This window comes from Hesperophylax consimilis, chromosome 7, assembly GCF_061612785.1.
Source record: "Hesperophylax consimilis isolate HC1 chromosome 7, BYU_Hcon_1.0, whole genome shotgun sequence".
NCBI lineage: Eukaryota > Metazoa > Arthropoda > Insecta > Trichoptera > Limnephilidae > Hesperophylax > Hesperophylax consimilis.
In genome coordinates, this window is record NC_142842.1 from 533,211 (window position 1) to 558,618 (window position 25,408).

A 25,408-nucleotide genomic window follows, 5' to 3' on the forward strand; every position below is an offset into this window, starting at 1 on the left:
ACAATAATAAAAAAAAATAAATAAAAAAAAACTTGAACTTTCACAGAACCCGAAAATGAACGTTAAAATTCAATGAATTGTTAAAATATATTATAATGTGAATCGTGATTATGAATATTAATTCACCCCGATAGATCGAGGATTCAACAATATGTATACAAAACGCAATTTATTTGCAATCGTACATTGAGGAAGCCATGAACACATTTAAAAAAGTAAATTGCAGTAATAATAATTTCACGATGGCCATCGAAATATTTTTTTTTCTTTTAAAAAATAAAGTAGAGAAAATTTTCTGGGTAAATACATTGTTTGACAAATTCCACTTTAAGAACTTTTATGATATCATTTTCAAATCTCGATTCGCGGTATAACGATATAGTCTAGGATTATTAGGATTAAATAGTGGTGTTACTAACTTTTAAAACACAAGACAACACCACTAACAAGCTTTTATTGGAAAACGAATTCAAGATTACCGGCTGAATATTCTAAGCCCTTTCAAATTTTAAAACATGCCAATAAAATTAATGAAAATGCCGCCATCATTATATTCTGAATGATAATAATAATACCTCCTGGTGCATCTTCACTTACATTATATTATATGTAGACAAATTAAGTCACATTTGACCCCAAATGCTCTTTACACTAAAAGCTTATCCTATTAATAGGTAGAAATAGGGTGTATGGGGCAATAACGAACACCTGAGGTTAAACGAAACAAATAACAAATCGTAGGTTTTATTAAAAAAACTTTTTTTTAACTAACCCATCGCTTTTTGTAGAGCTTATTTTAACAGAAACAGCAATTACACAAATTACCCAATTATTATTATTATAATAATGAAACATTCAAAAATATTTAAATACAAGATATTTTATAAATATTATATATATATATATATATATATATATTATATATATATATATTGCACTGAGGTTTATTGAAAAAAAAAAAATTTACATATGTATATGTATATATATATATATAATATAGTGGTTCAAACAATGTTAAATTGTTTCATTTATTTATGAAAAAAAGTATGAAAAACAAGATGCTTGCTTCTCGGAATTACCCGATGCACACGGGGGCGAACGTGATCGTTTTCTGCAAAAAGCACTAACAAGTCAATGATAAAGCCACAAAATTTGATTTGTTTCAAACTGTATGTAAGAACAGAAATACTACCATTTAAAAAAGTTGCAAACATTTTATAAATTTGCATGAAAATGTATAACGGTTCTTAACTTCTACCCAAATTTCCTTTAGGAAATACAGCTAGGTGCTCGCAAGCTAGACGGCTTTTGCATGGCTCGGTTGGAATACGTGTGTAGATCGGAACCTTCTAGAACTCGATCGTTCTGAGTAACCCATTGATCGCCATTACCCCACTGTCCCTACTCCACATTACTTAGATAACCTCTTAAGGGGTGCTCTTCTTACTTGAAATTAATTCCACAGTGGGGTTACCGTGTTAAAAGCCAGTTCCCATAAACCAATCCTTCACACCTCTCCTATAGATACACCATGTATATTGTATACAATATACACTTAGGTAACCTTCTCGATCCCAGAGAAATAAAGTCTATATAATTCCAAGGAAGGCATCTCACATCCATTATTAAACAGTCAATTTTATAATATCCTAAAATTACTTTCTAACGCAATTTCAAAGAAAGATCCATGAAGAAAAATAATATATTCGTTACCTTGATTAGACAAAGGTTCTAAATGAAATTTAAAAAAACTGACCTTTGAATGCAAAACCATTTCCTTTGCTTATTTCTACAATCAACATAATTTTCAAAGACACCTGAGTTGTATTTCTGTTAAAGCTTCCATTTACTTTACAAGGTTCTTACGTCACTTTCTTTAATCGTCATTTTGTTTGTATCTGACAATTGATCATATTGACGAGGAGCAGTGTAGTTCGTCACTTGCATATGGTTCTAACTCCGCCTTAAACATGTTCTGAGGATTTCTATTCAACATTTTCTGATTTTGAGTTTCAAGTATTTTAGTCAAACAACATTAAAGAAAATATTTAACTATACTGAGGCCTTATCTTGTAATGGCAATAGGGGAATGTAGTTGTAACCTTATGCAATGCATTATTATGCCCTAACTAGTTGCATATAGTTATATCTGCAAATTATGTTCTAAAATAATAAAATATAATTATGTTCTAAAATGATAAAATATAATTATGTTATAAAATGATAAAATATAATTATGTTCTAAAATGATAAAATATAATTATGTTCTAAAATGATAAAATATAATTATGTTCTAAAATGATAAGTCTTATTAAAATATTTCCCTTAAAAATACTTTACACAAGATTTAACCTCAAAATCAGAAATCGTCTTTGCAAACTTTGACACCTCATTTCTCATTACAAGGTAAAGTGAAGTTAGAATCCTGTTGTTAACTAAAAATATGCGCAGATGTTAGAAAAGTATTTTATAAACCGAAGAGAAATAAACACCGAAATTAACCAGATTAAATAATACTTTTTCATAGATATTATATTATTTATAAAAATTATTTCGAACATTAAAGTTGATGTGTTCGGAGATGTAGTAGGTAATACACACCTGGTTGTTTTTACTTCTCCGATCTGTGCAATTTATCACATAAGAATATGGTAGCAATAATGATACGAATATTTTATTCAGATGCTAAAATGCGTTAAGTACAGGAGAAGATACATCTGTTGTATTTTATAATTTGCATTAACACAGCACTTACCCTTGCCATTTCGCACTTGTTGTGGTATAAAAATAGCTAAGTTTAATGTTAAAAGCTAGCAACAGTAAAGTAATTATCTAGATTCCAAGGTAGTAAAACAGAACCATGACGATCCCGTCCGCACGAAATGTTACATTTATTCAGATTGTCACAACCAACGTACGAAATCGTAAAGCGTACAAAGAAACGGAGTACAAAGTCGTATTTACGTGATGTCTGGTTAACGTTGTAACGTTAACGATGTCGTTGCTACGACCACTCTCTCCAAGAGAGTGTATAACGCAGGAGGATAGCAGTGCAACAATCAGAGAAAGTCTTTACTAAACCAAAGGTGGTTGAATCATTTTCATGTCAACTGCACGGAACTTAGGTAAGATTTGCGTTTATCGAAAATTGGCAGATAAAAAATAAAGTTGATTGTGTGCAGTATAAATCAGATCTCTGAGGCGTCCATATACAGGGTGTTAAGGGATGTAGGTACTCGATTTACTTTAACCAGTGATTCCTGACATTATTTGAGTAAAAATTTAAAGGAAATTTTGGTTTCCTATGACATTTTTTTTCTAACAAAAAACTTTGATGAATTAACAGTGGCGACGCGTGGAATGAAGAATTAAAAAAAAAAAAGTGTTTTTAAAAGAAAACCTCAAAGAAGTCACCGGAAACCAAAATTTCACTTGCGTTTTTTTCTTCCAATAATGTCAGGAATCACTGGTTATAGTAAGTCAAGTACCCCCTTTAACACCCTGTATATGTGTTTCCATTAAAATTATATTATTCAGGTGCTTTGTTATTTTTCAAAAATTTCAGGGGACATAGTCCGACCTTTCCGTCATCGATATCTGCAAGATTTTTTGAGTTGATATTATTAAATATTTGATTTTTGATAAAATTGCTGTGCGGGATTCTTTATTTTATCAACTATATATATTGAGTATTTACAAGATTCCTTTGGTCTTCTCCGATCGTGTTGAAACTCGGTAGATTGATTCGTTGTCGATGACAATGCATTCTATCAACATACGTTTGATGGCAATCGCGCGCCTATATGTATGCATTACTCTGAAATCGGAATACATAAAAGCAGTTAATTTATGAAATAAATTTCGGACCAATCCGATCGACATTTGGCGAGGTAGGAAGAATCATCTACTCCAGTTCCTGGGTAGTAAGGTTTTCTTCCCGGTCAAACCATTTTTTTAAGTTTCAAAAGATATTTATTTTTTAGAATAACTTTATTGAGTAAAACCTCAAATTGTAATATTTAATTATTGAAGACAATATTAGCGATTTCTAAACGAAAATTTGAAACAGAAAAATCAGAAAAGGATACGGTAACATCTAGGACTCGAACCCAGGAACTTTGCCTTGCCGGGGCAAGTTTTAGGGTTTACAAGATATTTAAAGATAGATGTAGTGTAGTTAAAAAACTTTGTTTTTTACGAATTAATTTTTTTGTTATTTGTGGGTTTTTTGTTCCAGACTCACGTACTCTCAGTTTGATAATTAATACAAAAAATAGAAATAAAACAAATCATAAAAAAACTGATAAATTAATTCCTCTTTCAATATAACCCCAAATCAGACGTCCATATCATCATTGAAAATGCCCTTTTAGATACGAATAAGTAAACTTAAGACATGACGTAACACCTAAACAACAACCTACAGTCAACAAACATGAAGTGACACATTAACAACAACCTACCGTCAACAAAAATGAAATCACGCCTGAACAACAACCTATAGTCAACAAACGTGAAGGAAGAAATTAATATACATGAAGATCAGGTCTAAAACATGAAGATGAGGAAATCACAAAATCACATATTTTTAATCTCAATAACTTTTTTCAGGAATTTGTTGTAAAGTTGGACGGCCTCACAAAAACGAGCTGACCGTTTACAATTCTGACTTTTCCTTTATCATATCGCGATTTCCCCTGATATGCCGGTAGAATAATCCCACAATTTCACACGAATCTTTATTTTGAAGATTGCAATCTGAAAGTTCAGAGAATAAGTTACCACATCAAGGGGCCATCTTAGAAAACTTGACTTGTAGGGTTACGGCAACTATTAATCTATTTCATCCCTGCGACTAACAAGACACGTTTCGCGAGTGTAACGGAGACGGTAATAAAATTTGTCTTTATATCGAGGGACCGCTCGTAGCCGGGATCATAGCTCGTAGCTCGTAGCTCGTAGCTCGTAGCTCTTGCCTCCCGTGGCCGCGGCTCGAAGCAGGCGCGCCGGCTTTATAAGGGTACCGCTCTGAACTCGGCATAATAATTTTGTTTGATTTAATGGGCTTACGTCGTAAAGGTTTATTTTATTTTTACAAGTAGCTATCCATTATTTCATGGTGACAAGAAAGATACATACATATATACCAAAATTAGAACTACGTATTTCCTTTATTTAAAATATTTGACAGGCTTAACATTCTTATAATACTTAGCAAGGTTGCCCGGGTTCGTGGGGTGAGGTTTGTCTAGGTCTAGGTTTGCCTAATACTTTTTATAAAAAAATAGAGTTCAGCACAAACTTCTTAGGTACATCAATTTTACGCTAAAAATTCCAATAGAAAACATTTGTTAATAAGCAAACAACTGACATGATGAATCAATTGCATCTAATAACACTGCCTGACAGGAGACTTATGTCAGACCTGGTTGTGTTACACAAAGTCATTATCAACTTAATTGACAGTCCTGCCATCGTTGCCACTATTAAATTCCATATGTTGACTAGGAACAAAAGACAAAATGTAACATTTTTCTGCAATACATAAACAACCAACTATTAGACACACTCACTAACCAATAGGATGCATGATCTGGGCAACAAGTTTGGGGGAACTATTGATATATTTGTGGACTGCATTTATAGAACCAAGCGTAATACGTACCAGCACTTTGTTGAATCCTATAGTAGCGTTGTTAATGTAGTTTTAGTGATTTGTCTTGTATGTAGTGTTGTTATAGTTTCTTTTTTTTATGTTACTGTTAGATGTTTTACTAATATTGTTTCATATTGAGTTTATAAGTTTACTGTTATATCAATCTTTATAAATATCGAGTATAATTTTCGATAGCTCACTAGGTATATATATATATATATACTAGTGAGCTATCGAAAATATATATATATACATTTTTTTTAAAACCGGACGGTAACCCGGTCGTTTATTGACGTAAATCGTTTTTTACAAATCATGTGTGCTACCCGACTCACTAGACAATATCTGTTCTGAGCCGGGTAGTATTACCATTACATATATTTTGTAAACAAATCAGGGCTTAATAAAAAATACAAAATAGTACATAAAATAATCTAGATATAAAATATTACATGCATATATAAAAATAATTGAACAATTTTTAGTATGAGAGTTCTTATTGAGATAGAGTACCCCTTAAAAACATATCATATGTATAGAATAAAGTTGTGTTTAAAAAAAAAATACATTAGAAATTGCATTTAAAACAATAGAAACAGTATAATAGTCTGTGTATGTGTAAAAAATAAAATTAAATGAAATAATAACATGAGGGTGGACTTCCGGCCACCCTGGAAATCTGTAATCAGTGCATCCAAATGCCGTGCAGGCTCCTCATCTTGTGGACGCTGAAGGCGCCCATCTTCTTCTAGTTGACGTTGTAAGCGCCAAACCTCTTCTAATTGGCGTTGTAAGCGCCAATTCTCCTCCCGTAGTGCTCTAACTGTTTCCCAAGTAGAGCGTGATTTGCCGCTGTCTTCGGGTGCCGGCACTAATCCTCTCCTGGAAGCAGGTGCTTCCGCGCCTTTCCAGAAGCGCAGTGACGGTGTCGAAGGACCATAAATGTACTGGACACCTACGCCAGTGACATTGACTGTAAATGCCGGTTTCCTCTGGGGGTACCTTGGGTAAGGATTTGAAAAGAAACACAACTTGCGAAAGTCGTCGGACAACTGACAAGTTGGGCCAGTTGTTTGCGTATTTATTGGGTTCGAATTCTTAATTTCTACACGTGTTAATGTGGAGCAATTATTCTTAAATCTAAACAGAAATATGATAAGCGTCACAGCGCTGAATTAATTACTAAGGTCCCCTTTTTTTCGTGCGAGTAATTCATCCTTGAACTGGCGATATGACACGTGTGCAGTGATTAAAATTTTTACCATCGTAAGACACAAGCCTCAAAGGAGTCGGCATCGTAAAATGTGTGACATGAGACAAACATTTTTTTTCTTGGTTATTCAATAATTATTTAGGTATATCCATCTGCTGTCCGGTACACTCAATTTCTTCACATAAATGGTGTACCCACTATAATTAAATAATACAATGCATATAATAAATACAATGCAAGAATGAAAGAAAAATGCAATAAAGAAAAAAATAAAAGAGAGAGAGAGAAAAAGAGTATTCAATATATAGGAGACACATTAGAAACCATTTTCGGTGCAAAAATTACATTTACTTAATATTATGTTTATTAACACAGACGGTTTGCAAGTAACTTGTTAATATTGTGTTCTTAAATCCATGTAAAAGCCCGGCTGGGCAGAAAAAATTAAATAAAATAATTCGTAAGTATTCTTTTCTACTAGGCAGACTTTTGACATGATCAGGCTCAAGTATTTAATTAACTTGTTCGGTTAGAAGCCGAGTGGTAAGTATCGGGTTCTACCATCTCTGCCATCTAGTATCTGAGTACCTCACAGTAGTCCCAACAGCTCCTAACCGTCTGGAGTCAGTGAGACTATGGCTTCCCCAATTGGAAGGGGAAGGAGATGGGGAAAACTAATGTGGCGAAATGTCTGGCTATCCAAATCTGTTCACTAAACACGACCATTTCGATGAACATTTTGATCCTGAGTGGCTATTGATTGTAAGTTAATAAATTACGAAATAACTCAAATTAATCAAATTAAAATTTATGTGATTTGAACTTGCGACCTCCGAATTCGTATCCAGGGATCAAAACCACTCAACCGAGGAGACCGTCTACTACTTAACTCCTCCATCATTGCACAAGCAATATTTTATTGTAGTTTTAAATGCGATCAATATAAGTTAAGTATTACTGAGGCGACATGACAGTTGTTTAATACATTTTTGTTGTAGTTTTCAATACGATCAATATAAGTTTAGTGCTGGGGACTCCAAATGACTGAGGCAAAATTAATCAAGTTGTGATCTTAAAATAAATGTGTGAGGTATGTTAATGGGCTTTGCAATGCGTAAAATAAATCCCATTTGTTTAAAAGCCTCTTCTTAAATTGGTTCTGTGTGATCCTTATATTGAATTTTGGAATAAAGTAAAGCTCAAAGCTTTCTGATTAATGAATATGATTATTTTTCTTATCCATTAAATTGAACCTGTGTTAAATTTAACCTTGTAAAAATGTTCACGAAGTTTCGCGGCATGAATGTAAAACACGTTAATTTCCCGCAATTCCCATCATAATAAAGACGCGGAAATATTTGACGTTTAATTTAATGCGCGAATTAATAAAAATAAAAATTAGATAATTATTTAATACGTTCCTATGAGTGACCTACATTCGTCGCAATACAAAATTCCCAGTAAAACTACCCAAGTGGGCTATGGGATGAGAAGTATTGGCAAAGGCAATGTGCGCAGCATTATTTCCAGTTCCATGTAACATTACACTGGAGCAGCCCATCCCCCGTTCCACCCTGATATGCAATGAAATAATGCTTCATGTTCGTAATTCCCAAAGGAAAAAATACCCGTCTAGGTACCATCTAGATATTGGTAGAGAAGGAACAGCCTCACGACCATCTTGAAGGAAGAACCGCTTTATAAAACCTGCATCTATTATTACAATACAATCTGCTTTGTCACCTTTCGCAGTCTCAGTGAAAGATGTTTTTTCTTCTATTATTAATAATACTTGCTACTGCAGTTGTGTGTTTTCTCGTTATTTTATTCACAATTTTCACTGCGACAAATTCGAGAATTGTGAATACAGTGATCTTTTATTCATGCAAAGTTTTAAAGACATGCAAATTATGCAAAAGAACATGGTTGTATCGTTGTATGGTATATAATTTGTCAATTTATGATTTGCTCAGAGGGCTATGAAAAGGGTACTCAACCAGGCAACCGTGGTACATGGTAGTAGTATTCTTGGATTGGTGAAGTCTGTGCCACAAGATTCTGATAAAGTGACGAAGACCTCTGAAAGGATAGGAATACACAAATTGTTAGAAGCTACCGATCTGCACTGCTTTAAGTATTCTCCCACAAAAGGTACACTCCAGTAAAATAACCGTAATGCGGCGGTACCTCGGGTACTATCGGGTACCTCGGGTACTATCGGGTGCCAGAGGACCATCACGACGTTTCCCCGAATGAGTCGGTAGAGACGATAGAACGCGCCACACAACTCTGTCCTGAAAAACAATCGTTTCTTCATTCACATTCATGCATCGTCTCATACTTACTCTTATGTTATTCTAACTCTTGACGTGGCCCATGAAGACTTGGCATTATTATAAGTTGAAGTTCTGTGATGCAGTTTGGTTTACCCACAGTAGTTCTTGGTTGTGCAAAATGCATTTGAAAGTATTCCGTTTAAGGCGACACAATACCCTGATAACGGGGATTTGCCCCGACGCTCACATTTATTATTTCTGATGAGCTTATTACTAAAATCTTAAATGTTTCTAGAGGGATTCGAAGGGATGCAAGTTATTTATATTTAAGATTAATAAAAACAGGACCTTACAATTAAATATATTATGTAAAACGATAAGTACATTTTATTAAATGTAAAATGTTGTAAGATAAGCGGCAAGTACCAGATTTTATTTTTCTAGACGATGAATTAGTAACTTCCCGACGACTCCCTCACAAAAGATTAGAGATTTTATTAATGTATTCATAAGAATTAATTAAAATAAAAACACTCGCGAAAATCCAATTTCTGGCCAGATACACGAAAAACGACCGCCAGTACTTCAAAACTCTCTATTGTGCGTAGTATATTTGTGTGCGGGTTGACAAGGAGTTACTACGTATTGATTCAGACGCCGCGAAAGTTCCGGCCTGTAAGTAGAGGTGTGAATAACGGTTCTTTTCCGATACCTAATATAACAAATAACACCCCAACCCAATAACATAGTATCATACCTGTTATTTAATAACATAGTATTCCAAGAATTTGGATAAGCTTGTAGATACGTAATAACGAACGGCATCGTTATTCGTTGCTGGGGCCGAGCGGCTGAGTCGATAATGAAATGTTATATTCATATTAGGGCAGGAGAGGAGCATAAAATAAATAATGTTTATAATTTGATGATTTTTATTGCTTTGCACTTTTCTAGTGACAGTTAGGTTGCATATACATTATGAAGTACATAAAATTGTTGAATTAATTTTGAATAAATACCTCAAATAGAAAATATATATTTTTACCACTGGAGCGATTACAGAAATAAAAAATATTCTCTTTGATTGCTTGACATTCCTGCGTGAAAAAATTTCATTCCACATTAAAAATATCTTATCGCCGAATTTGAATATGGAGACACACAAAACTGATTAAATTGATATCTAGGCAATGAATCCAACGATATTTAATCATATATTTTTATCACATATTTTTGGGATTTAGCTATTAAAAAATTAACAATTTTTTTGTAGTTATTTAAAATATTGCATTTTTCACGTAACATGGCGATACTGAAAGTACCTATCTTCCATTCTTGAACGTGCTGCAAATATACCATATAGGTACTAACGAATTATTTAAAACTAATAAATATTGTGAAATTATACAAATTTATCAAATAAAATTTACTTGCGCACGCCGTAATTTGAACACGCGACCTCCGAATTCGTAGCCAAGGATCGTAATCTCAATCTCAACGGCGAAACAATAAACAACTATTTTGTAGTTATTTAAAATATTGCATTATTCAAGTAACATGGCGATACTGAAAGTACCTATCTACCATTCTTGAACTTGCCGCAAATGTACCATATAATTATCAAACAATACTTCGTATATCTTCGGTGATCGGGAATTACCCAAATTACGTTCTTACCTTGTTTGAACTTGGAACTTCCAAGTTCCAAGAAGTTAACATTATTTCATAATTTTGTTATTCCTTTCCGTTCGTTATTCGTTATTCGAATTATTTAGTTATTCAGTTATTTTACAAGTCAACCGTTCCATGTCAGAACGGTCGACTAGTCGACTTATAAAATAACGGGAAGTTATTCAATACTATGTTATGCGGTACTAGAGTAACAGGTATGCCATTATTTGAAGATACTATGTTATCCATACCTGTTAACGTTATATTAGGCACACCTCTACCTGTAAGGTTGTGTGTCACCCGGCCCGTCGCTGCAGTAATTTCTTTTACGTATTTTTTTATTTAATCAAACGATTACTTTGAAATCTATTAGTGAAATTTTCTGTTTTTTATAATTTAACTTCTTCCTCAAGTGAGTAAAGGTTTTTTATATAAATAATAAATATAAATATAAATAATAACCAATACAAAAGAATACATTGTTAAATGCGTAAATGTGTAGGCACTTGAGAAAAAAGATGACACTAAAGTATTGTCGTTATGTTATTATGTATCATTTCTAGCCCAAGTAGACTTTTTTACTATTAATCTTTTTTTTCACGCGACGCGGCTATCTGTCCGGTTGTCACAACCAGCGGCACAGAATGTTATAGAGTGCCCCTTCACTAGAATCGTTTTCCTAGTTTTATTTATTTACGCCCTACTGGGCTTTTACATTAATTTCTAATTATTCAGTCATGTTAGTTGTAACAATGGAATATATAATAAATTATGGTAAAATAAAAGGAGTTTTTTTACTAAGGAGTGGTATTCTCTTATATTTCAATAAAGTGTTTGTGAAGAGTTCGTTTCATTACTAATACTCCAGGGCAATTACCGATTCGCGATCGTAATTATTCCGGTAGTCCCAATTTTTTTATATGTTTTATAAACTGGTCCCCTGATGTAAAATCTGAGTTTCCGACCTTGGCACACCTGTGCTCGCGCCGCCATTTTGAAAAAAACCGGCCGAAATCGCTCCAAAATCTAGTTTTTCCAAAATATCTCATTCCCAATGCAAATTTCGGCTAAAAGAATGAAGAAATAACATGCCCAACACAGATAGCTTCAATTTTTAACAACTTCTTTATATCAGTTGGGGAAAACTTAGCAGCTACAATTGCATCATATCCAGATGATTCCATCACTATAAACACGGATCAAAAAGCAATCCAGTCCTTATACATGGCCAAAACAAATAAAACAGAAGTTCTCAGTATCATCTCTCAACTAAAGTCTAATGCATCTCCAGGTTTAGATGGAATTACACCAGTGTACCTGAACTTTTGCAAAGATATATTAGCTGACCACCTTGTTTTTCTTATTAATCAATCCCTGAATAGTGGAATCTTCCCAGATCAACTAAAGATAGCAAAAATAATTCCGATTTACAAAGATGATTGCAAAAAAAATCCTTCTAATTACCGTCCTATATCCATCCTCTTTGTCGTCTCTAAAGTTTTTGAAAAGGTTATTAAGCTTAGGCTCACTAAATATCTCCTATCAAACAATTTACTCGCATCCCAACAGTATGGATTCAGAAACCAATCTAACACAAAATGTGCTGCCTTCGATTTTGTATACGCTCTCCAAAAGCATATAGACCAGGGTAAGCATGCTGCAGGCTTATTAATAGATTTAAAAAAGGCTTTCGATACGGTTGACCATGGGATACTACTAAAGAAGCTAGAACACCTAGGCATAGTAGGCACTCCCCTGAAGTTACTGTGTAGCTACCTCTCTAACCGACACTGTCAGACCTTTGTTGGAAAGGGGACAAGCAGCATGGGAACGATAAAATGTGGCGTGCCTCAGGGCTCCGTACTTGGACCATTACTATTTTTAATATATATAAATGATATTGCTAAATGGGGACTTAAGGGTAAAATACAACTCTATGCAGATGATACAGTGATTCTTTATCACAATAATGATTTAAACGAACTTGAAAAGGAAATGGAAAGTGATGTAGCTTGCCTGGCAAACTGGCTGCGATTAAACAAACTTAGCCTAAACATAAAAAAAACACATTACATACTGTTTGCAAATAAAAAAATGTATGTCTTAATATATGTCTTGATAATAACCGCCTTGAAAGGGCTGATGTTACAAAATATCTTGGCCTTTTCATTGATTCACAACTCACATGGAATCACCAATTTAAACATGTTCTATCCAAAATTACTCATATAACTGGTGTTTTATATAGACTTCGCGGGTTACTTCCTCCCTCTCTATTAAAATCGATTTACCATGTGTCGCGCGTCGGACCTGGGGGGGGCCCTGACTTTCCCTCGGCCAGCTCAGATGCGGGGGCATGAGACGTCTCTCTCATAGTCAGGGTTCGGGGTCAGCGCGAGGCTCAAGAATCCATATCCCACCGTCTACACAAAACACTCCCATACAACCGCTATCCCCAAATGAAAGAGGTTAGGTTTTTATAAATCAACATTGTATTTGAGCGGCAAAATGGACATTACATGGGTGAATGACAATAGAATACAGGTTGTTACATCCTAACTAGAATTATCATCAAAGGGTTCCCTAATCTCTCTCTGGGAAATAATTAACAGCTCTCTCTAGACCGACAGGCAGCGTGGACGAATTTAGGTTATTAGCGGACACATTCAAGGGTAATAGGAAATGTAAGAGACTCACAGCATGGTGTTGTCGGGGTATCCTGTTGATTGCAGGACTGTGCGCCGTGTTTCAAACAAACGGTGCCAGCCTGTCGATGTTCAAAGCGCGACATTGTCGTACATTTGGCTTCTCGACCGAGCGGTGCGAATTGGAACGCGGGCGCCGAAACGAACACACGTCCAGCTAGGTCAGAGGTCGGCGCGTAAGAAGGAGGAACGAGGAGCTCGGTCGCCGGGGGTGGGGGGAACTGTAGCGGATCTTTTGCGCGTTACGTTTGACCCAGCAACTAGCCTGATAATTCCCGCTACTCAAGTTGGCAACTGTAGGATCTTTGCGCCTAAAATCTGTTATATGACACCTCCCCCCGCGCTCGTAAAAAGGGCGACGTGGTAATGGAGCATCAGGGTTAAAAGATCCTCTATGTGCCTCCCTTGGGGTTTTTTTTTGACAAAACAAGAGTTGCCCTTAGTTTGAGAGACTTGGATGGCCAGAGAGATGCCTAGCTAAAACATAATGACTAGCTTATGCCATAGGCTAGGTAACAATATTTGTGGGGAGAAATGAGGAAGGGTACATAGCATGTTTGGAGCAAATAATTTTGGGGAGAGAGCAGGTGTGGAAACAACAAGTAAAATTATGCAATTAGAAAACAAAAGACATGGTTATGCAATTGAAAGACAAAAGACAACATTATACAATTGAAAGACAAAAGGGCATGGTTATGCAATTGAAAAAACAATAGACAACATTATACAATTGAAAAAAACAAAAGACGGAATGTTAAGGTGTGATTCTAGGGTTTCATTGGTCTGGAAGCTAAGTTTGCGTTGCGTTGGTTTTTTGGTTTCGAAGAGTTGCGAAGGAAACGAGATTTCACTGACTCTAAAAGATTACATTATCACTGTAATCTGACCCATTGAGATAACACTCAGGAGTACACTTAGGCCTTGGAAAAAACACTTTGCTTCGTTGTGGGCGTTGATGTTTGTGAAGTGGGGCTGTGGTTTGCGGGGCTGCGGCTATGGTTACAGTGGTCATTGGAGAGAGTAGTCCAGGTTCCGTAGTTATGCCAGTACGAGTCCTATGTGCTATTATGGTGGGCACGGATCGTATGTGTTGGTTATCGGAGCATAATGTAGCTCAGGATAACTTTTTAGAGATGCGCAGTTTGTGTTTACTGGAGGGGCAAAGGGTAATTATGTTTCACCCATGACCTGGTATGTGTCACTGCATGACAGAGCAAGAGACGGTATAACTGGCATTGGCATTGAGGGCAAGAAATTTGAACTCCGGGACTAGCGTGTCCGAAAGGTAGTTCAGAGTGTCATAAAGTATAGTGGGACAACTCGGCTTGCAGTGGTGCGACAAACGTCATACATATGAGTGGTATGGTCTGTGCTTTCAGGAACAAGATGGAACAAGATGGAACAAGTGTGTAGCGAGTAGTAGTCGAGGGGCCTTTGTAACCACAGCGCAGGCTGCTAGGAGGTGAGGCTCAGCTTGGCTGCTGGAGATGGCATCCGCCTGGGCTTCTTTTTAAATCCGGGGGGAATTATTATTAAAGCAAATTTCTTGAAGTTTACCTGCCTAGGGACCAATGAAGAAAAGTTTGGAGAGAAACAAAATGTGTCCAGAAAAAATAAACAAACGAGGTTTAGCTGCCGGTCCGGAGAGTGACGAAGAGTGTGAGAGAGAGGTAGAGAGAGGTTCCTAACTAGTTTTGATTACATAAACATTATCCTTTATTAGGATGACTTGGCGTTTGCCGAATGACAAACTGTCTTGGTTGAAAAAACAACCGGCCTTCTTTGGCCTATGTTAACATACAGGTGGTAACATTTTCGTAGGATTTCAAAGAACAAGACAAAAAAATTCGTGAACGAGTCACGGCAACAGCAGGGAAACTAATTCATGAATAAAGGTTGTCAGAAAAGACAGACGATACGCCAAGTGCGTATCATACATATTCAAAATTCATGAATGTGTTTCGTTGAGGAGAGAAAAAAATGACAACATACGTGAAAGGTGAGGTAGGAAGCCTGTTGGTGACCGGAACAATTACCGATTCGAACTCGAAGTGAGGGCGAAATATGGTCGACAACAGATTTTCCACTTCATACATATGCCTGAGGGCATGGGGGTAGGGAGGGGGAGGAAAAAGGACGGGAATTGAGTTACGAAATTGCTAGAGACTGGACTAATTTCCAATTCAACCTCTATGTGAGAGTGAAACATATTCAACCAGCAGATTTCCTGACTCTTTACATTTTAATAAAGTGGTTTAATTTTAAACAGTATTTGAATACACATTGTACTAAAGAGGCTAATCTTTTGCGTGTATTTGGCAAAAGATTAGGGGTCGTTTTAAACTTCTACATGATTGTGAGAAAAGACAGACCCTAGTTCCAATTTCACAAACCTGGGATTCTTCTTATTCGTTTCCCAGACGACGAGTTTAGTGGTTTTGTGCCCATCGATTAACTCCTGCGGCACTATGCCCCATAATTGACAGTGAAGCTGAAAACTAGTCCTTTTGGGATAGTAGATATTCCTGGGCTTCTTTTCTTTTTGGAAAGCAGCAAAAACAGGAAGTCCACGGGCATTGGCGTTGAACAAAGAGGTTTCTGTGAAATACTTACGTAGTTCACATATAAAGGTTTGATATTATTTCGTTCGCACGATTCATGGTGAGTATTGTGACGTCTTCACGTATAGTGTACGAGTATGCAGTATATGCAAGGTACAACTCAATTATAGACAGAAGTCAAAGAGTGTAAAAACAGTTCCTTAAAGGAGATGACGATGTCGATATTATGTCGTTCACACGAATCACGGTAAGTATTATTATTACGTCTCCACGTCTCGTGTACAGGGTTGTACACAATTATACACAAAAGCGGTTCTCATGACATGTTAATGACACACGACCAGATTATACACAAGGGCGGTACTCATGGCAAATTAATGTCACACGACCAAATTATACACAAAGGCGGTACTCATGGCAAATTAATGTCACACGACCAAATTATACACAAAGGCGGTACTCATGGCAAGTTAATGTCACACGACCAAATTATAACACATGGTTATAAGTATTAAGTAATTGTAACGAACTTCTCGTGTAGTGGTGGATTTTTTAAGGATCTCTCCTATCGCGTGACAAATTTTACATTTAAATATAATTCAACAAAAGCTAGCAGTATCATTTGATACTGTTTGCAAAGATTTGTTAGATTGACTAACTCCGTAGCCTGGAGAGGCGTACGATGGAACAATAGAGAAGATAAACAATTTCAATGTTACTTCATTTGTTACAAGGTGCAAGATGATGGTAGGAGGTATTTCTACTTACATCGTGCGATGGGTGAGAACAGGCCCATAATGGCTTTACATACTGTTCATTGTAGCGTGCAATTGGGTTGCAAACACTTGGTTAAATGGTGAGACAAAGGTTGGATGTTTATATTATGCAACGATGATCGAACAAAGTCCTGTTGATTTACGTTGTGATATAATTATTTGCGTTCGAAGATCAGGATAACCGTAAGGTTTTACTAACCTGTCCCGTAGGGTTGAAACGTGAGGTACGAGACATACGTGACGTAACAGTAGAGAAAAGAAATCGAGATCTCGTCATACAATAAAAGACCTTAATGGGTTTTACATACTTTTAGTTGAAGCGAATCCAGTTATGGTATGTGGTTTTGTAGGACCGACATTTGGTTTTCTTTTATAAATACAATTTCCCAAAATGGATGTGTCAAAATCCGATTTTTGGTAAATGTGAGCTTGGGTAGGACGCCATCAATTTTTGAAAGGAAAAAATTGAAAAAAATGAAAAAATTATATACATACAAAGAAGACAATTATGTGATTAATTGCTACTTGGTTTTTGCCTTTGAGACCACTATAGGGTTTTACATACTCAAGGTAACGTTGAATTGGACAAGAAAGAATTAATGGCTGTACTTGACAGGTTTTCTTTTTTTTTTAAAAAAGGGGTCGGTATTTAACACTTTGGAATTTACAAAATCCGAACTCTTTTGGATGGCACTCTTATGAGTGATTACCAATCGTTATTTTACAAGGAACAAAAACAAAAGTGGGTGGTTCTTTCTAACACGACGAAGGGAACAAAATGAAACGAAAATGGGGTGACATGACATAAACATTGCATAGTGTAGAAGTTGAGAAGCAAAAGCGGGTTCGCGACTTCCCGGCGATTGTAACTCGAAAACGTGTCTCTATTCTAAAATGATCAGTTTCAGAACAGGTGAGAAAATAAAACGTAAAAAGGGAGAAAACGATTGTCGTGAGGGAAAGAACGTTATTACAGGAATAATATTTCATGGTCATAATATGTTAATATACATTTATTTACAAAGGTAGGTTAAACTCGTTTTTGACGAATAGGTTGACATGTAGTTGACACTTTACACGCCTAATTATGGTAAGACTTCATAAGCTTACAATAGTTTGTGATAATACACAATGGGTTAGTTTAAAGTTGCTGGGGTGGTGGGGCAGTTTCAACTGTCTCCTCACTTCCAGACTTTACAATGTCCTTAATATGGTAATTACCAGTATGTTTGCCAGAGGAGTCGGACAGGTAGTAAACTAAGTCCGATATTTTTCTTACAACCTTGGCTTTGACAAAACGGGGTGCCAGCTTGGCAGAGAAGTACAGGGCTCCTTGAGAGAGGGTGTTATTCCTTCTCCAGACAACATCGCCTACATTAAAAGTGATGTGTTTCCTACGTAGGTTATATCTGTCCGCACTTTTTTGGTGGGCCAGCAATAGGGCATCAGTAACTTCACTATAAATGGCAGTAAGTTCTTCCAAACGATGAGCGTAATCAACGGCAGGATTGCTTGTGGAGGTGGTTGACGTGGGGAAATTCGTGTTCCAGTGCAATGAACCATGTACCACCTGTTCCATACCGTGTTTTAAAAAGAAGGGGGTGTAACCAGTGGTTAGGTTAACAGTGTTATTCATGGCAGCTTGAATTTTATCTAAATTCTTACACCAATTACGTTGGTCTTTGTCAACCAAAATGGCCAGAGCTGTGTTAATAGTCTGGTTATACCTTTCGACAGTGTTATTTTGGGGAGTGTACAAGGTATTATAATAAATATCTTTAATCCCGTATTTAGCAAGGAAATCTTTAAATTCTTGTGCTATAAACTGTTTTCCGTTGTCAACTATTACGGTTTTGGGTGTTCCGTAGGGTATGAAAATGTGTTTTTCCACAAGTTTGACAATGGCGGCGGCGTTGGCTCTTTTTAAGGGGAAGATCCAACAAAATTTGGTAAAGATATCCACAATGCTGAGTATATGCATGTGTCCAGAATAACTCCTGGGAAAAGGTCCGACGAGGTCCATAGATAACGATTGGAGGGGTCTATCAGCACGTTTGGGTTTTCCCATTAGGCCGGCAGGGGGTGCCGTACTATGTTTGTAAGCTTTACATGTTTCACATTTGGAGATGTAGTTGCGAACTTGCTTGAAAAGACCAGGCCAGTAATACTTCAAGGAAATCTTTTTATACGTCTTGAAGGTTCCTGGGTGTATAGAGTCGGGGGCACTATGATTGTTGATGATTACTTGTTTTCTCTTTTCGAGGGGCACAACGAGTTTCCAAGAGTAATCTTCAAGGATGGACAGTGGGGCCTTACAATTGCGATATAGTTGTCCTTCTTTTATAATAAAATTGGGAAACTTTTGTTGATTGTTTTTGCATCCTTCATAGATTTTGAGATACCATTCATCTTTTGTGGATGGGGTAGAGGCAATTGTATCGATGTTTAATGTGGCAAGTTCAATTCTTGACAGGGCATCTGGGACAATATTGTCCGCACCTTTACGGTGGATGACATCGAAAGTGTATTGGGACAAGCGAGAAGCCCAGCGAGCGAGTCTGCCGGAGGGATTACTTAGAGAGATCAACCATTTCAAACTACTATGGTCTGTGACTACAGTAAATTTGCTACCGTCTATGTAACCGCGAAAATGGTGAACAGAATCCAATACTGCCAGTAACTCTTTTTCGGTGATTCCGTAATTTTTCTCGTGTTTATTCAAGGTGCGGGAAAAATAGGCTACCGGGTGTTCGCCATCGGGGAATTCCTGAGTTAGGACTCCACCGATCCCTACGTTAGAAGCATCCGTGTGGAGGGTAAAAGGTAGTTCAAAATTAGGACAATTCAGGACAGGGGCTGTTTGAAGAGCATTTTTTAAAGTCGTAAAAGCTTCTTCGGCTTCAGTAGACCAACGAAAGTTGCTGATACCTTTACGGATACCAGTAATTTTGTTTAATGGGGCCGAAATAGTGGAAAAGTCTTTAATGAATCTCCTATAGTAACCTGTAAGTCCAAGGAAACCTTTGACTTCTTTCGCGTTTTTGGGTCGGGGGAAATTTGCCATTGCTTCCACCTTAGTAGGATCTGTTCTCAGACCTTTTTCGTCGACAATGAATCCCAAATAACGCAGGCGAGACTTACAAAATTCAGACTTCTTTAAATTGATGGTTAAACCAGCAAATTTAAGTTGTTGAAAAACTTTTTCCAGCATTAACAGGTGTTTTTCGAAGGTGTCACTAACGATGATGAGATCATCAAGGTAGCAGAATAGGTTGTTGTCAACTTCAGGGCCGAATAGTTTGTCCATCAGCCTCTGTAGTTCGGCGGGGCTATTTTTTAGACCAAAAGGTAGCCTTTTAAAGTGGAACATTCCCCTACCAGGAACAACAAAAGCAGTTTTTTCGCAGGATTCCGCATCTAAAGGTATTTGCCAGAAAGCTTTGCTTAGATCAATTGAAGAAATGAATTTGGCATTGCGTAATTTGTCTAAAGTTGCGTGAACGAAAGGCAGTGGGTACGCGTCGGCTTCAGTGCAAGAGTTCAATCGTCTACTGTCGAGGCAAAAGCGTGCAGAGCCGTCTTTTTTTGAAACCAAAAGGGTTGGGTTGGTCCAAGCACTTCTGCTGGGAACTACCACTCCCATTTTCAACATTTCATCAAGTTCATTTTCTAAAAGTTTCAATTTTTGGGGGGCTAAATTGTAGTAGCGTTGCTTGATTGGTGGGCCGTTGGTTTTGATGTGGTGTTTTACCAAATTAGTTAAACCCAGTCCGCATTTTTCGAAAGATATTGATTCAAATTTGTTGATCATTTCCTTTAATTGGAGAGCCTGGTCAGTGCTTAGGTTTTCGTGAGGAATTATAGTGCGAATCTCACCAACTTGAGCGACCGGAGGTTTTTGGCCAAGAGTATTAAATACTTGTGGAGCAACGTTAAAAGCCTTCCAGAAGTCAACGCCAAGGATGAAATTCTGGGATATAGAGGGTACTATTAGAAAGTTAATTGTAACTGTGTTATTGTTACATTTAATTGGTAATTGCAGAGTACCGATGACTGTCTGGGGAGCATTGTCCGCAGTTGTCACGAGTGTAGGTTTGGAAAAAACTTTAAAACCGTTGTTAACAAAAGGCAGGTGGGCATTGTTGCCAAGGCAACTAACAGATGCACCACTATCTAGTAGTCCAGAGAAGGGGACATTGTTAACGGAGAAAAGGGCATAAGGTCTTCCATCTTTAGCTTGTTTGCAACAAACCGAAGAAACATTTAAGGTCTGGTTAAAATATTTAATGTGTGATAACCAATCAGTCCATTCCTTAGACCTTGGTACAGAATGAATACCTGAGAGGTTATTATTTAGTTTTTTTGTTTTCTTGCGTGAAAATTCGGTGGGGGTTTAGAGAAATCCACTTGAGGTTTAACAAAGTGAGGGTCTTGCAACCTTTCCATGTTATTTCTTGATTTTTTGAAAATTTCACGCAGTTCGTCGCGTGGAGGAGAACGATCCCTGGAGCGATGTCTCTTTAAGGTTCTGGGTTCTTTAGCTTCCAGAAATTTGGCCTGCTTGAAACAAGTGGTAGCTAGGTGACCTACTTTTTTGCAAAAGGAGCAAACTTTTTTGTTGTCAAATTCTGGTTTTAATCCAGAAGGACGGCTTGGTACAGTGATATTGTCCGTGGTGGTTTTGTTGTTTTTCCTGTCTTGGTGGGATTCCAAAATGAGGCAAACTTCGTTTAAATGGGCCAACGACACAATTTTCTGTGAGGTGATAATGTTTTCATATCTTTGTAGGAGGCCATCAGTTATAACTGGTAATAATTCGGCTTCCGGGACAGGGTGGGAAAGTTTGATGTTGATGGACTCGGCCCTCTCTATGAATGTTGCCACCGTTTCGTTTACTAATTGTTTAATGGATAGTAACGATAATTTAATTCTGTGTTGGGCCTCTGATTTGCCGAAGCTAGTGATCAGGGCTGATCTGAGTTTATTCCAGTCCTTGCATTTTGATTTTTGTATTCGGTGCCACGGGATTAATTCTGGAGATATTAGTTCTATAAAGTTTTTCTGCAGCACGTCAAATGGAACATTTTTAATTGAGGCCGTTTCTTCGATTCGGTCAATGAAATCCAGTACATCAGAAACACCGTTATATTTGATCTTCCAAGGAGTGAGATCGTATGTTTTTTCTTGTGCCGTGATGGGTGCATTGTCTTGTTTTACTGTAACATGTGTCCTGGTTTCTTTGTTAGAAACGGGGATTTCCAAAACTGGGGTATTGGGTGCCTTGTCTTCACTTGCAACGGATAGGTTTATTTTCCTGATGAACTTCTTGTTGAATAACAAAGCGTATGCTTTCAATGCTGACTTTGATTTGTTTAGTGGTGATATTCCTCTGTCTTTTAAGACGGCTTGTAGGTGCACTTTGGATAAGTTGTGTACATTGGGAATGACACCCATGTCCAAAGATGTAGCCATTTGATTGGAATTCATTGTTAAAAAATGGTTTAAAAAAGGGAAAAAAACTCCGAAATTTTTCTAAGTCTTTTTGAAGAAAATTTGAACAGGGGGACACTTTAGGATTTGCATTATTTAATTTTGTGGGCACTATTCGCACTTATATTCACTGCACTCGAGGAAAGGCACGAAAAAGGCACAAAAAACAGCACTTTAGAAGCGAAAAAACACTTTTGATGGAAAGATTTTATATTTGCTTCATTTACTGGCACTAAATCGTGAGATTGAACACACGTTCTTATTATTGCGTCGAGAAAGCACTTCTTTGCAAAAAAACACTGCACTTCTGAAGTTAATTTGAAACAATTCACTTAAAATCACTTTTATAACAGTCAATGCTGAAAAAAAAACAAGAAAATGGACAAACACCGTACCTATATAATTAATCGGGATAAAGAATTATTTGTGTTTTACAGGTTGTAGCTGATATACTTTTAGAAATCAGCTTCGATGGGCCGTTGGGTGTATTGTGCTTTTTTTTAAAAAAAAAATCACTTCCGGTGTAAAAATTGGCTTCACAGTTCTAAATCCTGACTGTTATTATTACGGTGCAATTTATGCCGAAATTAAAACAGTGGGTTTGTTTTGTTTAAACAAAAAACACAGAATCTATGTTATTGAAGAAACATTATGTTCAAACTTTCGTTATCACAGCGTTTTGGCGGGAATTTCGTGCGTCTCTTTTATTCGTTCGAGAGGATTCCTACCGTTATTTTTTCGCGGCAAAATGCGCTTGACAACAAACAAAAGTTCTCGCGGCGAAAATGCGCTTGGCAACAAAATTGCATAGTACATGTTTTCAAATTGGGGGCAATCGTAAAGGCAATCTTGTGCAGTCGGGAAGGATATGTTTAAAAAAATTCTGCCCTAAGTTGGTCGCCAGTGTCGCGCGTCGGACCTGGGGGGGGCCCTGACTTTCCCTCGGCCAGCTCAGATGCGGGGGCATGAGACGTCTCTCTCATAGTCAGGGTTCGGGGTCAGCGCGAGGCTCAAGAATCCATATCCCACCGTCTACACAAAACACTCCCATACAACCGCTATCCCCAAATGAAAGAGGTTAGGTTTTTATAAATCAACATTGTATTTGAGCGGCAAAATGGACATTACATGGGTGAATGACAATAGAATACAGGTTGTTACATCCTAACTAGAATTATCATCAAAGGGTTCCCTAATCTCTCTCTGGGAAATAATTAACAGCTCTCTCTAGACCGACAGGCAGCGTGGACGAATTTAGGTTATTAGCGGACACATTCAAGGGTAATAGGAAATGTAAGAGACTCACAGCATGGTGTTGTCGGGGTATCCTGTTGATTGCAGGACTGTGCGCCGTGTTTCAAACAAACGGTGCCAGCCTGTCGATGTTCAAAGCGCGACATTGTCGTACATTTGGCTTCTCGACCGAGCGGTGCGAATTGGAACGCGGGCGCCGAAACGAACACACGTCCAGCTAGGTCAGAGGTCGGCGCGTAAGAAGGAGGAACGAGGAGCTCGGTCGCCGGGGGTGGGGGGAACTGTAGCGGATCTTTTGCGCGTTACGTTTGACCCAGCAACTAGCCTGATAATTCCCGCTACTCAAGTTGGCAACTGTAGGATCTTTGCGCCTAAAATCTGTTATATGACACATGCTATGATTCACTCACATCTAATATATCTCGCCGGAATCTGGGGATTTGCTACAAAAAAAATGATTTCAGAAGTCCAAGTCGTCCAAAATAGAGCCCTGCGAAATATTTTCAGTTTACCTTGGGACACACATGTCAAAGACATCTACAGAAACACCCAAATACTTCATTTTAATACCATTCCCACTTTTGAAATAACGAAAACTATATTAAAAGTAATTCAACACTCGGCACATTCCAACACTACACTCTATTACAATTACGACGTACACCAACACAACACAAGAAATCACAACAAACTACATATACCAAAAATCAAATCAACAAAATATGGACTAAGATCCCTGGAATACATAGCTCACACAAAATATAATCAACTACCCAACGAGATCAAATGTGCAAGTCAATGTAAAAAGACCCAAACTAACATGCTCAAACTTCATCTTATTAATGACTATCTGAAATAATAATGTTGTGTATGTCCCATCATATGTCCATTTAATACATACAGCTATATGTTTCATGTAATGCGTATCATTCCCGCAATGAGTTTTGTAACGGACGTAGTTGACCATATTATTTAATATCATAAAAATTGTTTACTTTTATAAAATGTCCCTACTCCACGCCACTGGCAAAATCACCACTCCCCGCCACTGGTCATTTTGTCCAGTTTTCGGCCCAAGCATTTTTTTTTTTTTTTTTCATTTTCTAGATTCTTATATTCCATGAAGTGGTGAATCATTTAAATTTACTGAATTTAAAGTTAATGTTCTTTATACAAATAGAACGGCGTCATATGCGCCTCACAATTTTTACCTCATATGGGTTTATTCAAATATTACCTGGCTTTTATAGACTTAGAGGCCTTGTATTTTCTCGGTAGGGAAAAAATTTGTTACCTAAAAACCCTACTAAAATTGCATGTATCATCATCCAGCATCAGCACCAGCGGCGACCTACAGCGGCCATATACTACATACGTGTCTGTTTGTGTTGTGTTGGGAATGGGAGGGAAATTTTGGCTGCGCCCTTTTGTTGGAGTCCTTCCGCATTTGCCGTTGGGAGTAAGGAAAATCGCAGAAAACCTTACCCAGGAAGGAGCGGCCGAACGTCAACTTGAAACGTTTGCGGCCTTCAGTAACATCGGTATATGATGTCCTGCATTTTTGAGATGTGTGTGTGTGTGTCTGTTTTTATGTTAATATATACTTATGGGAAGATAGAAAATAAACATACATATACATACAAATTATAAAATATTATATAAATATATAAATAGATATATAAACATTATATATTTGGGAAGAAGGTCGGGAGTTTAGGAAATACCTACTGCTCGCTATTCGTCCGCGTCTAGTTCTGGTATGTGCCATATGTGGTCATGGTCCATGAGGATGTGTTTTGGTAGTCT

At 37.1% G+C, this 25,408-nt stretch overlaps 1 protein-coding gene across 1 annotated transcript in view; it reads left to right on the plus strand.

The window, feature by feature from the left end:
* Positions 1-25,408, plus strand: part of LOC149422101 (uncharacterized) — a 592,400-nt gene that overhangs the window by 418,180 nt on the left and 148,812 nt on the right. The gene's annotated exons all lie outside the window — the stretch shown is intronic.